Source organism: Pseudophryne corroboree, chromosome 11 (assembly GCF_028390025.1).
Source record: "Pseudophryne corroboree isolate aPseCor3 chromosome 11, aPseCor3.hap2, whole genome shotgun sequence".
Classification (NCBI taxonomy): Eukaryota; Metazoa; Chordata; class Amphibia; order Anura; family Myobatrachidae; genus Pseudophryne; species Pseudophryne corroboree.
In genome coordinates this window covers 138,746,998-138,763,595 of record NC_086454.1, presented here as the reverse complement: position 1 = coordinate 138,763,595, position 16,598 = coordinate 138,746,998, and the positions used below count along the sequence as shown (strand labels likewise).

The 16,598-nt window shown below is 40.7% G+C and overlaps 1 protein-coding gene and 1 long non-coding RNA gene across 2 annotated transcripts in view; one reads left to right on the top strand and one right to left on the bottom strand.

Moving 5' to 3' along the window:
• LOC134969129 (solute carrier family 22 member 6-A-like) overlaps positions 1–16,598 on the top strand; it is a 252,681-nt gene that overhangs the window by 42,265 nt on the left and 193,818 nt on the right. The window lies entirely within an intron of this gene.
• LOC134969132 (uncharacterized) overlaps positions 1,424–16,598 on the bottom strand; it is a 91,169-nt gene continuing 75,994 nt past the window's right edge. Inside the window, exons 3-4 of the long non-coding RNA XR_010189408.1 lie at positions 12,075–12,150; positions 1,424–1,550 (exon numbers count right to left, since the gene is read on the bottom strand). This is a non-coding gene — a long non-coding RNA (uncharacterized LOC134969132). The remainder of the gene's footprint in view (positions 1,551–12,074; positions 12,151–16,598) is intronic.

Here is a 16,598-nt window from a genome sequence, read left to right as displayed (position 1 = left end):
TTTGCTCTAAAAAATCCCTGTTGTGGGGTCTTCTCCGATTAGCCAATTCCTCTCCCTCTGAAGATTCGACATCTGAGGTCGTATAATTCATTTGGTTGGTATTCCTATTTTTTTGTGGATAAGATTTCCACCTATAAACTTTGTCCTGGGCAAAGTCATTCTTATCCCTAGAGAGTTTCTTTTTCTTCCTCTCTATGACCTCCAACTCCATATCCTCCACATCTTTCTTGTATTTGTTATACATGGTTTGAAATTTGTCAATCGTTTCAAATCTTTTAAGTTTCTCCCCCAAAACAGAGATCTCTTGTGCATATTGAGCTAACAGTATCTCATCGTGTTTAATTAGTATTTTTATTAGTTCCTTAGAACATTGTGTTAATGTCATTTCCCACTCTTTCTTGAGATCGGCATTAGCCAGCTCAAATGTTGGAAACACACGTGGTCTTAAGCCTCGTGGGGTGATATTATGTTTGATGTAGCTATCAAACATCAGTCTATTCCACCACGTTTTTCCTTGTTTGATCAATAATTGTTTCAAAGAGAAAAGGTCATCTGACCAGTCCCTATTAGATGGATCAGTATTATAGATCTCATTGCCAAAGGCTGAATCCAGACTGTTTTTCAGTCTTTCACGTCTATCATCCAGATCCTTAGTTAGACTGAAGGAAGACATTCTGGTATGTCTGATACAAATCTATAAAAATAATTTGAATTAGATCTTAAAAAATTATGTATAAATTTAAGGTTAACTGTGCTAGCAGAATCTGGAAATGCTGAAATCTCAGCTAGGAAGTATTGATCACAGGGAAAAAGGGAGGTGGGAAGTCCACTGCACTAGTATTGAAATTTGTAACAATTGCATACAAAATACCCCAAAATTATATCATGCCATCTATTATCTGGTCACAATTGTGGGGGTGCTGCCACACCATATATTGTTGCCAATATATGAAACAAGTTTTAAAGGGAAGGAAAGGAATTGGGCTTTTGGGTGGCGCACAAAGAATGAATAATCATACAATAAAATATAACTTTTATTTCATTAAATTAAAAAAGCCAATAACTGTGAAATATTAAAATTGCTAAAGACAGGTGCAAGACACAGTGTAACATGTATTGTTAAAAAACCACACTCCCTTAGTCCACTGTGCTGTGCAATGTCCAATATAATCAGTGAAATATTTTCAGGTTCTATGACCTTATGCTTAAATTAAGTCAGTGCTGTCAGACTATAATTCCAATAATCAATTGGGTTTATTAAATGCGAACACTAGTATGGTAATCACATATGTATTGTCTGAGGTTTTTTAAGATCTCAGGCAATTGTCCTCTGATGCATTAAATGGTCCACAATAAGAAAAATTAGTGGACAGTTAGTATTGTCACATATACGTTTTTGATATAGATGCTCTATATTCCTTTATAAAAAATATTCCCCAGTTATAAAACAATTAAGGGATTTCCAGACATCACATGCATTAGTGGGTATAATATAGATGGTGCCTTTATATGCCCAGCTGATTGGCGCTCTCAGTCTTTGCTGTCAGCGCCTATAAAAAAGCATATATTGATAACATGTACGTGTGAAATCAGCTGGTTAATGGCAATATTCAGACCGTAATATACATTAGGGTATTGGTAGGCTATTTTGCATATAGTATTGCTCAACGTTCTCAGTCTATGCTGTCAACGTATGCAGAACCACCATTTTGGACAATAGCCAACTGTATGTGTAGAGCTAATTGACTGGCGTTCTCAGTCACTGCTGTCAGCGCCTTTCTATTGTAGTCTACACACAACATGTATTGATATAATAAATTGGGTTGATCTGAATGTAGTATTAGGTAGCGCTCTCAGTCATGCTGTCAGCGTTCACGATTTCACCCATATTGTATATATCCACTAACAACGGATGTCGTTTCTATATGAGAATTTATTTAATCAGTTGTAAGATTAGTTGTTTCACCTTAGTAAAATACTTATAAACTGGGGAGAGTAATACACTATCAGTATAAGTGCTTTAAAGTCAAAGAAAATGAGCCTATATTCTTTTTATAACAGAGAATAGTATTCACAATAATAGTTGATGGATGTGTAATGCACCAGGCTAATGTCAGTAGTTAAGCCTGTCTTTGCAACATAGTATGTTTCAACATAAATTTAAATTCCAATGTATCTATACAATGTTGCATTTGCTTTGGAATGTAGCATATGTGATTCACAGTCAAGCAACCATTTCTGCAAGTCTTTATGTGGTGATTGTTGATGCCTCTGCACTGCTAAAGCCTTGTCAGGTGTGACCAGACTATGTATATCTTAAGAATAGATACATTCACTGCATGCTGAGCTGAATATACAATGTTGCTATCTGTCCCTGCTACCTAATGATTCTCAATTTGTGCTTTAAAGTAGCAGCTGCGCTCCCATTTTATACAAGTGCCAGGTGAAATTCCCCAGTATATAATATGAAGGTCAGCTATTCATTCAGTGCCAGGCTATATATTACATAATGAAATGAACTTGACTAGTAGAGCTAATTAGAGAGCCTGTCCCGCCTTAACAAAGGCAAGTGAGGTCCCTCATATGACTAGGTCCGCATATGAAATTCTGACAAACACATCTAAATGTGACATGCACAATTTGTTGAACACATGGACGGAGTGTGAGACGCCGACGCGCGTTTCACAGTTAGTTTCGTCAGGGCTAACCAGAATGCCTCCAACGATTGAAATATCACCATAAGACCGCACCAATCACAGTGGCGTTTCCCGGTCACATGGTAGCTCTGGCCTGTCATGGTGCGGCGCCCGTCATTCGGGATCTAGCAGCACAGTGAGTCCGATCACATGACTGCTACAGGCCAATCACGGTCCCGATACTGAGATCACTAGAGGAATAGTCTAATGTAAAATGTCTGTCTATCAGTGTGGGCTCCTTTTCTCTGGTAAAAGGATCTAGTTATTATCGTACCTTCTATGTTGTGTTATATATTCCAAGGGGTTATGTTCTATGAGCTGATTCATCACTGCCCCCTTCTCATAATACTATCTTTTCTAAAGAGAGACTCCCTAAATTCCTGACTATTCCTGACTATACGCCATACTCAATGTATATATTAAAGATGAAAGACCAACAGTATCCTACATTCTAATAGCTCTCACTTACCTGCAACTATCAGGGCAATTCCCAAGGGGGAATTACTCCGCACAAAGAGAAATTGTTCTAATGATATGGTTTATCATGAACGGGAAACTCAGGTCTGCAACCGACTAAAGAAACGTGGATACAGCAATAAGATTATTAAATCTGCTGTCAACAGCGTCAAATCATACACAAGAGACTCGCTCTTAACCCCCAAGGAGAGATCTCATAAAGAAGAAACAGTTAGATTCGTGAGTACATTTAATCCTAAATGGAAGGAAATAAATGATATATTACAGAAACACTGGTCAGTATTACGTACTGATGAAGTCTTGAAGCAGGTCTTACCCAGCCGGGTACAGAGTAGTTGGAGAAGATCTAAAAACTTGAAAGACCTAATTATACAGAGTCACTTTACCATCCCTTCTAGACAACTATACAACAAGAAAGGATCGTACCAATGCGGTCGATGCAAAGCCTGCCAGTACATGATATCAAAACAATCATTCACAGACAAATTTGGCAAGAAGTGGTTGATCCAGAATTTCATTAATTGCACTACGATGGGCGTGGTGTACCATCTAGAATGCCCATGTGGCAAGAGATATATTGGAAAAACCATTCGCCCATTGAAAGTTCGAATTTTGGAGCATGCCAATAGCATCAAAAATGCGAAAAAGGATGCAGGAAGATTCAGAACCCTAACATCAGTGGCCAAACATTTTTTACAATACCATGGAAGTGATACTGGAGGCCTAAAAGCATACGGCATGCAACGTATACAGCTAGGTATTAGGGGTGGTAATTTGGATAATGAGCTGTTGAAATTAGAGACCAAATTCATCTTTTTGATGGATAGCATGCAGCCAATAGGGCTGAATGAATACAACAGCTATCTTCCATTTTTGTAAAAAGTCCTTTCCTTTGTCCTCTGTTTAATAAGAATTACACTCTTCTAACACAATACCAAGTAAAGTATGATCACAGACCACATACATATACACAGTTCTCTTGTTTCCTTCCAAGGATTTTGTTTTTCCGTAAGAACCATTGGAATCCCAAGCTATCCTGTGGCTACTTATGGAATAGGATCATAATTCGGTCTCACTTATTCTTGGGTCAGATTTGCCATTTTAGGATAATTTGATCAATCAATAGACACTTATTGAAGGCTGAGGATAATTTAGGCTGTGAAATGTACCTAATACTTACACACTTATCAGACGGTTAGACACTGAGAATTGGTGCGAAAGGATATATGATAAATTCATAATAATGAATACTTATGGTACGAATGTCCTGGCTTATCATTTTGATTTTAAGGGATAAAGATACTGATTCATTGGAATATTATTGATAATCAAGTCTCTCACTCTGGATTTAAGGAATGAATTACTGATGTAAGATATGATGTGCATATTCTTCTTAAAGAGACACTTCCTGACACATTAGCAATATTTCACTTCTATAAGGACTTCACTGGGAAATATTAAAACGTGATATGCTTTGATTGATTAGAAATTGGATGATACTTACCATGAGGGCAACATTTACAAGTGTGAGAAACACTAAAATAATATGTCAACCCAAGGCATGTCACATGGCACAAGATACCTACCAAACAATGGATATACAGAATATATTGGGCAATTTAACACAGAGCATAAAATGAGCATACCTGGTGGGTGGAAGTTCATAATCATGTGACAAAATACAATGACAACAATAACATATAATAGTATTAAACTATAAAGTGCACAATGTAATTTTAATGATATATCATTGATTGAAATTAAAAGGAAGAGATATTTAGGATCCTTTACACAGCACCGTATAGTGATCACAGATACTACCCATGTGGTAGTATCCACAGCTGTAGAATCACCTTGATACAAATTATTCACTTATCATCACCCAGCTTTACACTTATCCTTTACACTTCAAAAAAATATAAAAAAACAATAAAAATATAAAAAAACAAAATCAAACCAATAAATAAAGATATAAAAATAAAAATCAAAACTTTTTATTAAAATATTCTTTTTATAATTAGTCACATTTCTCCATTTATCACTCACAGCATAGAGATATGAAGTTCACACTAGCTCATCAATATCACTTTCACATTAATAGTTTATCACATTTAAGTTTTACACATAATTTTGGTTGCAGTGGTTCATCACATTCACGTTTAACTAATTCACGTCTTTCATCTTTAATATATACATTGAGTATGGCGTATAGTCAGGAATTTAGGGAGTCTCTCTTTAGAAAAGATAGTATTATGAGAAGGGGGCAGTGATGAATCAGCTCATAGAACATAACCCCTTGGAATATATAACACAACATAGAAGGTACGATAATAACTAGATCCTTTTACCAGAGAAAAGGAGCCCACACTGATAGACAGACATTTTACATTAGACTATTCCTCTAGTGATCTCAGTATCGGGACCGTGATTGGCCTGTAGCAGTCATGTGATCGGACTCACTGTGCTGCTAGATCCCGAATGACGGGCGCCGCACCATGACAGGCCAGAGCTACCATGTGACCGGGAAACGCCACTGTGATTGGTGTGGTCTTATGGTGATATTTCAATCGTTGGAGGCATTCTGGTTAGCCCTGACGAAACTAACTGTGAAACGCGCGTCGGCGTCTCACACTCCGTCCATGTGTTCAACAAATTGTGCATGTCACATTTAGATGTGTTTGTCAGAATTTCATATGCGGACCTAGTCATATGAGGGACCTCACTTGCCTTTGTTAAGGCGGGACAGGCTCTCTAATTAGCTCTACTAGTCAAGTTCATTTCATTATGTAATATATAGCCTGGCACTGAATGAATAGCTGACCTTCATATTATATACTGGGGAATTTCACCTGGCACTTGTATAAAATGGGAGCGCAGCTGCTACTTTAAAGCACAAATTGAGAATCATTAGGTAGCAGGGACAGATAGCAACATTGTATATTCAGCTCAGCATGCAGTGAATGTATCTATTCTTAAGATATACATAGTCTGGTCACACCTGACAAGGCTTTAGCAGTGCAGAGGCATCAACAATCACCACATAAAGACTTGCAGAAATGGTTGCTTGACTGTGAATCACATATGCTACATTCCAAAGCAAATGCAACATTGTATAGATACATTGGAATTTAAATTTATGTTGAAACATACTATGTTGCAAAGACAGGCTTAACTACTGACATTAGCCTGGTGCATTACACATCCATCAACTATTATTGTGAATACTATTCTCTGTTATAAAAAGAATATAGGCTCATTTTCTTTGACTTTAAAGCACTTATATTGATAGTGTATTACTCTCCCCAGTTTATAAGTATTTTACTAAGGTGAAACAACTAATCTTACAACTGATTAAATAAATTCTCATATAGAAACGACATCCGTTGTTAGTGGATATATACAATATGGGTGAAATCGTGAACGCTGACAGCATGACTGAGAGCGCTACCTAATACTACATTCAGATCAACCCAATTTATTATATCAATACATGTTGTGTGTAGACTACAATAGAAAGGCGCTGACAGCAGTGACTGAGAACGCCAGTCAATTAGCTCTACACATACAGTTGGCTATTGTCCAAAAGGGTGGTTCTGCATACGTTGACAGCATAGACTGAGAACGTTGAGCAATACTATATGCAAAATAGCCTACCAATACCCTAATGTATATTACGGTCTGAATATTGCCATTAACCAGCTGATTTCACACGTACATGTTATCAATATATGCTTTTTTATAGGCGCTGACAGCAAAGACTGAGAGCGCCAATCAGCTGGGCATATAAAGGCACCATCTATATTATACCCACTAATGCATGTGATGTCTGGAAATCCCTTAATTGTTTTATAACTGGGGAATATTTTTTATAAAGGAATATAGAGCATCTATATCAAAAACGTATATGTGACAATACTAACTGTCCACTAATTTTTCTTATTGTGGACCATTTAATGCATCAGAGGACAATTGCCTGAGATCTTAAAAAACCTCAGACAATACATATGTGATTACCATACTAGTGTTCGCATTTAATAAACCCAATTGATTATTGGAATTATAGTCTGACAGCACTGACTTAATTTAAGCATAAGGTCATAGAACCTGAAAATATTTCACTGATTATATTGGACATTGCACAGCACAGTGGACTAAGGGAGTGTGGTTTTTTAACAATACATGTTACACTGTGTCTTGCACCTGTCTTTAGCAATTTTAATATTTCACAGTTATTGGCTTTTTTAATTTAATGAAATAAAAGTTATATTTTATTGTATGATTATTCATTCTTTGTGCGCCACCCAAAAGCCCAATTCCTTTCCTTCCCTTTAAAACTTGTTTCATATATTGGCAACAATATATGGTGTGGCAGCACCCCCACAATTGTGACCAGATAATAGATGGCATGATATAATTTTGGGGTATTTTGTATGCAATTGTTACAAATTTCAATACTAGTGCAGTGGACTTCCCACCTCCCCTTTTCCCTGTGATCGTCACAATTATCCCATACTTGGACAATCTCCTCATAAAGACGAGGTCCAGAGAAAAGTTGCTAATCAGCGTAGCACACTCTCAGGAAGTGTTGCAACAGCACGGCTGGATTCTGAATATCCCAAAGTCGCTGCTGATTCCTACAACGCGTCTGCCTTTTCTGGGCATGATTCTGGACACGGACCAGAAGAAGGTGTTTCTCCCGGCGGAGAAGGCTCAAGAGCTTGTAACTCTAGTCAGAGACCTCTTAAGACCAAAACAGGTGTCGGTGCATCGCTGCACGAGAGTCCTGGGAAAGATGGTGGCATCATACGAAGCCATTCCCTTCGGCAGGTTCCATGCAAGGATCTTTAAGTGGGATCTGTTGGACAAGTGGTCCGGATCGCATCTTCAGATGCATCAGCTGATCACCCTGTCCCCGAGGGCCAGGGTGTCTCTTCTGTGGTGGCTACAGAGTGCTCACCTTCTCGAGGGCCGCAGGTTCGGCATACAGGACTGGGTCCTGGTGACCACGGATTCGAGCCTCCAAGGGTGGGGGGCAGTCACTCAGGGAAGAAACTTCCAAGGAATGTGGTCAAGTCAGGAGGCTTGTCTGCACATAAATATCCTGGAACTAAGGGCCATATACAACGCCCTGAGTCAAGGGGAGCCCCTGCTCCGCAACCAACCAGTGCTGATTCAGTCAGACAACATCACCGCAGTGGCTCATGTAAACCGCCAGGGTGGCACAAGAAGCAGAGTGGCAATGGCGGAAGCCACCAGGTTTCTTCGTTGGGCGGAGAATCACGTGCAAGCACTGTCAGCAGTGTTCATTCCGGGAGTGGACAACTGGGAAGGAGACTTCCTCAGCAGGCATGACCTCCACCCGGGAGAGTGGGGACTTCATCACGAAGTCTTCACTCAGATTACAAATCGATGGGAACTGCCACAGGTAGACATGATGGCGTCCCGTCTCAACAAAAAGCTACAAAGGTATTGCGCCAGGTCAAGAGACCCTCAGGCGATAGCTGTGGATGCACTGGTAACACCGTGGGTGTTCCAGTCAGTCTATGTGTTTCCTCCTCTTCCTCTCATACCCAAGGTGCTGAGAATCGTAAGAAAAAGAGGAGTGAGAACAATACTTATTGTTCCGGATTGGCCAAGAAGGACTTGGTACCCGGAACTGCAAGAAATGCTCGCAGAGGACCCGTGGCCTCTGCCTCTCAGACAGGACCTGTTGCAACAGGGGCCCTGTCTGTTCCAAGACTTACCGCGGCTGCGTTTGACGGCATGGCGGTTGAACGCGGGATCCTAGCGGAAAAAGGCATTCCGGAGGAAGTTATTCCTACGCTGATAAAGGCTAGGAAGGACGTGACAGCAAGACACTATCACCGTATATGGCGAAAATATGTTGCCTGGTGTGAGGCCAGGAAGGCCCCTACAGAGGAACTCCAGCTGGGTCGATTCCTGCACTTCCTACAGTCTGGAGTGACCTTTGGCCTAAAGTTGGGGTCCATAAAGGTCCAGATTTCGGCCCTATCCATTTTCTTTCAAAAGGAACTGGCTTCTCTTCCTGAAGTTCAGACGTTTGTTAAGGGAGTGCTGCATATTCAGCCCCCTTTTGTGCCACCAGTGGCACCTTGGGATCTCAACGTGGTGTTGGGTTTCCTGAAATCCCACTGGTTTGAGCCACTTAAGACCGTGGAGCTAAAGTATCTCACGTGGAAGGTGGTCATGCTATTGGCCTTAGTTTCGGCTAGGCGTGTGTCAGAATTGGCGGTTTTGTCATGTAAAAGCCCCTATCTGGTTTTCCATATGGACAGGGCAGAATTACGGACTCGTCCGCAATTTCTGCCGAAGGTGGTGTCATCTTTTCATTTGACCCAACCTATTGTGGTGCCTGCGGCTACTCGTGACTTGGAGTATTCCAAGTTGCTTGATGTAGTCAGGGCTTTGAAGATATATGTAGCCAGGATGGCTGGAGTCAGGAAGACTGACTCGCTGTTTATCCTGTATGCATCCAACAAGCTGGGTGCTCCTGCTTCAAAGCAAACCATTGCTCGCTGGATCTGTATCACGATTCAGCAGGCTCATTCTGCGGCTGGATTGCCGCATCCAAAATCAGTGAAAGCCCATTCCACGAGGAAAGTGGGCTATTCTTGGGCGGCTGCCCGAGGGGTCTTTGCATTACAGCTTTGCCGAGCAGCTACTTGGTCGGGTTCAAACACATTTGCTAAGTTCTACAAGTTTGATACCCTGGCTGAGGAGGACCTTGTGTTTGCCCATTCGGTGCTGCAGAGTCATCCGCACTCTCCCGCCCGTTTGGGAGCTTTGGTATAATTCCCATGGTCCTTACGGAGTCCCCAGCATCCACTAGGACGTTAGAGAAAATAAGATTTTACTCACCGGTAAATCTATTTCTCGTAGTCCGTAGTGGATGCTGGGCACCCGTCCCAAGTGCGGATTTTCTGCAATACGTGTACATAGTTATTGCTTAATAAAGGGTTATGTTATGTGGGCATCCATTGTTGATGCTCTGTTGTTGTTCATACTGTTGACTGGGTAAGTTTATCACACGTTATACTGTGTGATTGGTGTGGCTGGTATGAGTCTTACCCTGGATTCCAAAATCCTTTCCTTATAATGTCAGCTCTTCCGGGCACAGTTTCCTTAACTGAGGTCTGGAGGAGGGGCATAGAGGGAGGAGCCAGTGCACACCAGTAGTACTAAATCTTTCTTAGAGTGCCCAGTCTCCTGCGGAGCCCGTCTATTCCCCATGGTCCTTACGGAGTCCCCAGCATCCACTACGGACTACGAGAAATAGATTTACCGGTGAGTAAAATCTTATTTTTTCTTACCACTACCAGAAATTGGGTCCGAATGCTGTGTTGCTGCCCAGGAACGCCCACCGCCTGTCTATCTTCAAGCGATCGCCGCTGCCATCGATTTCTTTGTTCCCTTCGGACATTGCCGGGCAACGAAGCACATGCGCATTACGGCCCCCCAGCATGTGCAGTAGGGACCTGGTCGCAGGTATGCGATCGAAAGCACGCTGCGATCGGGTCGGAATGAACCCCCTATATCTGATGTCATCAATGTCATCAAAATGCATTCCTTTCAATATTTTCTTTATCTTCGGGAACAGAATAAAGTCATTGGGGGCTATATCCAGTGAATAAGGAGGTGTTCCAACACAGTTATTCGTTTACTAGCTAAAAACTGCCTCATAGACAGTGCTGTGTGAGCAGGTGTATTGTTGTGAAGTTATGGTCATTTCCTTCTAACTTTTTCACACAGTCTTTTCAGTTCTTCCAAATAGTTCCAAATAGATGATGTTCACTTGCTTCGCTATGCAACTGACAATCAGTTGATAATTTTCATGCACAATTTGACAAACTTTTTCAATTTTTTCTTCAGTTCTGCTCGTTGCTGGCCGTCCTGAACTCTCATCGACAGTGACACTTTCTTTTTCCTCAGAAAAATGTTTCACCCACTTGTAAACTGCTGATTTCTTCATAGCATTATCCAGCTCTCTGATTTTGGTTCCACTCTTGCCAAGTTTAGCAAGAAATGTAATGTTCGTTTCTTGGTGTAATACAAGCTCTGACATTCTTGCAATGGTAAACCTAGACAAACGCAGACCGTAATAGACACCACTCAGGAAGAGACTGCTGTAGATCAACAAGCTGTGAAACGCAGATATGCCAACATCATCAAACCATAGTAGGTTTTTTGTCCAGTGCTGCCATAGATAATAATGTGATAACAGACAGCAAAATTTTATCAAAAAATACATGACTTTAGCAGAATTTCTACAAATTGCTCAATCTTTGTGAGACCTTGATTAGTAGATAGTCACAAAAAAGTTGTGATATTGGTGTTGTATCCCTGAATGGGACAAATATTAAAAAATACTGAGGTGTAGCTATTTAATAATGAGACTGTACTTGTAAAAAATAAGCCATACTGTGTGAGTTAAAAGGGAGTGGGGAACGATTGACCTTGGACTATCCCAAAACAGTTTTACAGGTTTCACCCTTTGCGCACAGATACTGTAGCTTGCTGTCATACAGCATTAGAAGAAGTTGTTTTTCCTGTGCGTCGCAAAAATGTTTAGTTCAAAAGTAGAGCATTGTGTTAAGTCATGGAGCAGATTGTCACATGTATGTGTGTTTAAGTATCATAAAATTTTTTTAAGTTGTTCGAACTGACTGTCGATGCAGCATCTGAATTATAGTACAAATGGTAAACTTCAACAAAGAAACTGTTAGGCAAGTTTTGCATCAAGATCTGAGCATGACAAAAGATTGTGCTAAGATGATTTCATAGGTTTCTCACTACTGAGCAAAAAGAAAATGTAAAGCGAATTTGTACAGACATTTTGGAACAAGTTAAAGTGGATTCACATTTTTAAGATAAAGTTATTACCTGTGATGGAACGTGGATCTTCTAGTATGATCCTGAAACAAAACGCCAGTTCATGCACTGGAAAACACCATCATCTCTAAGAAAGAAGAAAGCACATCAAAGAATATCCAAATTCAAAGCCATGTTGTTTTCTTTGATATCACAGGTGTTATTTTGGCAGACTGGGTACAAGAAGGAACAACAGTGAATCGATGTTACTACAAAAATGTTCTAGAAACATTGAGCAAAATAATCTGAAGAAAGTGGCCAGAGTTGTGGAAAAAAGGTTTCATCCTCCATCAGCATAACACCAGCCCACGAAGCTCTCTCTGTGAAGCGGTTTTTGGCAGAGACTTAGATTGCAGTACTAGAACACCCTCCATACATGCCAGACCTAGCACAACATGACTTCTTTCTTTTCTCTAAAGTCAAATCTGTGCTGAAAGGAATCCGTTTTGTATTTGTTACTGAGGAAAAGAAGAAAACAACAGCTGTTGAGAATACTGACAGATAATGAGCTGCAGCACGGCTTTGACCAATGGAAAATAAGAATGCATCAGTGTGTGGATGCAGAAGGGGAACAGAGTTAAAATGTACTTAATTTAACTAGCCACCTCCGAGGATTTTAAGTGTCACTTACTGCAGTCTTTTCAAAATTATTTTGTTGACAATGCAATACATGATAATGGTGTCCGTCTTTACTGGCAAGCTTCCAAACCGGTGTTAAGAGGTCACCTATTATCGTACATGGCCTCTAAGAAAAAGAAAACTCAACAAAGTTTTTCTTTGGCAGCTTCAGATGGTAACGATGAGAGCATCTCCGTTCGGACAGGCGTGTGCGCCCGTGATGGAGACGCTGACAGAGACGCGCCCCATTCTAGTGAATGGGAGAGCGTCTCTGTGCACTCCCGGCGGGGCTAGGCGGAAGGATCGCCTAGTCACACCGGGAGTGCACGCCTGTGATGGAGCTGCCTCAGATGAGCGCAGCTCCATCTGTAGTTCGGTTACCTCAGCTTACTCTGCTTTATTAGCAAATCCCTCTGAGGTTAATAGGTCCTTATACAAAGATGCCAAGGCCATCTATGATAATTTGTGTACTGAACAGGCTCAAATGAACTTATCTTTCAAAAGAATTAATACTTTAGATGGGGTAATCGCCCAGAAAAGTTATTACCGCACTTGGTAAAATCCTCTGTAGCTGCAAAAAATATTACTGCTATCCGTACTGTGCATGGACGCCTTAGTACACATCCAGATGACATTGGGGAAGAAGTTATTGAATTTTTTTTAAACCTATACCGAGCCCCTCAAGATTTCCCGAGTCTGGAAGGCCTGGAATTTTTACAACGGGCGGGTCTTCATAAACTTAGTGTTGATGACGGAGAATATCTCACGTCTCCTATCACGGACCTAGAGGTGGAGGCGATTATTGAATCATTACCCAGTGGTAAAACACCTGGCCCTGGTGGCCTCTCTTCAGCCTACTACAAACTTTTATCTTCACATGCTATTTCCCCCCTTACTAAACTATTTAATTCAGTTATTACTGGTCATGATGCCCCTCCAAGCTTTAATGAAGCAAGGGTTATAGTGCTTCCAAAACCTAACAAGGACCACACGTTGGTCTGGTCATACTTTATTGAACCAGGATTTAAAAATATTCACTAAATTATTAGACAATCATCTTCAATAGCCTTTGCCCAAACTTCTTCACCATGCACAAACTGTTTTTTATTAAAAATCGCCACTCTGTACACAATGTTCGTACACTTCTAGATGCTATGATTCAATCTCATAAAAATCATAAGACAGGAAACATAGTGCTCAATTGTGACACTGGCAAGGCGTTTGATAAGAGTATAAATAATAAATAAATGTGCAAGTGCGCAACCAGCAGCAGCAGGTAAGAGGAAGGTCAGTTCCTCAGAAAAAACTAAACAGTTAGAAAGAATGTATACCAGCGCTGGCTGAAAGATCAAAAAGGATGGTTTGCTTATGTAAAAAAAATCACAATTTATTAACACATCATATATAGACAGGTTAAAAGAAAGGAATTCCTTTGCCACAAAGTGGCGATGTGGATTAAAAATTTCTTATCTGAATAAGATGATTTCATCAATTTCACATTCTCCTGTGTTGGTAATGTCCATTCCTAAAGGCTAGGGCAACCTCCCCATGTGCATTCACTGTATTAGGTAAATATTTACCAGATCCACACGATGATGGGCATCAGCATTAGGATAAGTCCATTTATAGCTGTAGGGGTGGATCAGACCGGTTTGATATGTATATCCAGTGATGGGAGAGAAGTCCAAAATGTGCCGAAGGATGACAAAGGCTTTGCAGGCCGGGTTGTAGAGTGAAGTCCAGATGAATAAAATAGGCTCAACGCGTTTCACTGGTATAATCCAGCTTCCTCAGGAGCATAAATCTCATGAACATTGGGTACTCTATTTATACCCTTCCTAATAGTTTGATAGGCACCACCTGTTTGGGCCATTCCAAATGTAAAAAAGCAAACCATCCCAAATAACAACATAAAAAACTATTAATCAAGAACACAATCATAATATCTATTCATATAATATACTTCATTTAAAAAACGAGCATTATTACCTTATTTAAAGGAAGGAAACATAAGATAGTGCCGGTCATGTGATACACCTGGCCCTGGTGGCCTCTCTTCAGCCTACTACAAACTTTTATCTTCACATGCTATTTCCCCCCTTACTAAACTATTTAATTCAGTTATTACTAGTCACGATGCCCCTCCAAGCTTTAATGAAGCAAGGGTTATAGTGCTTCCAAAACCTAACAAGGACCACACGTTGGTCTGGTCATACTTTATTGAACCAGGATTTTAAAATATTCAAATATTCACTAAATTATTAGCCAATCATCTTCAATAGCCTTTGCCCAAACTTCTTCACCATGCACAAACTGTTTTTTATTAAAAATCACCACTCTGTACACAATGTTCGTACACTTCTAGATGCTATGATTCAATCTCATAAAAATCATAAGACAGGAAACATAGTGCTCAATTGTGACACTGACAAGGCGTTTGATAAGAGTATCGTGGGCTCACTTACATAGTAACATAGTATCTGAGGTTGAAAAAAGACAATTGTCCATCGAGTTCAACCTATTTGTGGTCTCCTATGCATGATGATTTGACTAAAATTTCTGACTGATGCTGCTGTCAGCCGTTGCATTTTATCCCTATTTATAGTAACTATTTATGACTATGCACCATACCCCTGGATATCCTTATCCATTAGGAATTTATCTAACCCATACTTAAAGGTGTTGATAGATCCCGCCATTACAACTCCCTTGGGCAGGGAATTCCAAACACGTATTGTCCTTACCGTGAAAAAGCCTTTACGCCGTATTGTGCGGAATCTCCTCTCCTCTAACCTGAGCGAGTGTCCACGAGTCCTCTGTGTTGATCTAACCAAAAACAGGTCCCGCGCAAGCTCTGTGTATTGTCCCCTTATATATTTGTAGATGTTGATCATATCCCCTCTTAGTCTCCGCTTTTCCAATGTAAACATGCCTAGTCTTTCAAGCCTTTCCTTGTATTCCATCGTCTCCATGCCCTTAATTAGTTTGGTCGCCCTCCTCTGTACCTTTTCTAGCTCCAGGATATCCTTTTTGTAGTACGGTGCCCAGAATTGTACACAGTATTCAAGGTGTGGTCTCACTAGTGATTTATATAACGGGAGTATAATATTCTCATCCCTAGCATCAATACCCCGTTTTATGCATGCTAATATCTTATTAGCCTTCTTTGCTGCAGTCCTACTTTGGGTACTACTGCTTAGCTTGCTATCTATGAGGACACCTAAGTCCTTTTCCAGTACAGAATCCCCTAATTTTACCCCATTTAGTAGGTAGGTGTAATTTTTGTTCTTGTTACCACAGTGCATTACCTTACACTTGTCTGTGTTGAAGCGCATTCTCCATTTGGCTGCCCATGCTTCTAATTTAACTAAGTCGTTCTGAAGAGACTCGGCATCCTCCTCTGTATTTATAACCTTACACAATTTGGTATCATCTGCAAAAATTGACACCTTCTGTTAGGTCGTTAATGAAAATATTGAACAATAGCGGTCCTAATACTGAGCCTTGCGGCACACCACTTAGCACTTCAGTCCAAGTTGAAAAAGATCCATTAACCACAACGCGCTGCTCCCTATTATCTAACCAGTTTTTGACCCAAGTGCATATTGTGCTTCCTAGCCCTGATTCTTGTAGCTTGTAGATAAGTCTCATGTGTTGTACAGTGTCATGATCCGGGTATCTGGACGCCATTTCTTACCTATCAGATGCCTCCTAAGGCTGGCTCAGCGCTCCAGGACCGGATCCCATCTGTTATCCTGATGTGCACATTCCCGCATCCTCTCCTGTCTCTCTGGACGCAGTCACAGTAACGCCTTATACATCTGGCATGGCGTCTCCCGCGGCCTCCGCCGCCGTCCCTGAGCTTCTGCATTCAGAGTGGCGATTACGTCAGCCGCGGCCTCCGCTGTGTCCGCGTGG